Raw genomic sequence first — 270 nt, forward strand, 5'->3', positions numbered from 1 at the left:
GACTCGGGGGGTCTCTGCTCCTGGACCGAGGAGCTGGGTCCCCAAAATAGCCTCTGGAGTTCCCACGGAGCTCACGGTGTATTTGCTCACCTGGAAAACTTCCCTTCTGCCGGCTGCTCCGCAAAGGTAAATGTGCTGGAACAGGGTTTAGTGCTGAAAGAGAGAAGCGGGTGGCGAAGGCACCGCAAAATGGGATGGAGGAGCATCCTTTGGGAATGGCAAGTGGAGGGTGATGGGGAGGTCTATTAGTCTGGAATATCGTTATGCAGT

Source organism: Buceros rhinoceros, unplaced genomic scaffold (assembly GCF_000710305.1).
Source record: "Buceros rhinoceros silvestris isolate BGI_N320 unplaced genomic scaffold, ASM71030v1 scaffold29681, whole genome shotgun sequence".
NCBI classification, from domain to species: Eukaryota; Metazoa; Chordata; class Aves; order Bucerotiformes; family Bucerotidae; genus Buceros; species Buceros rhinoceros.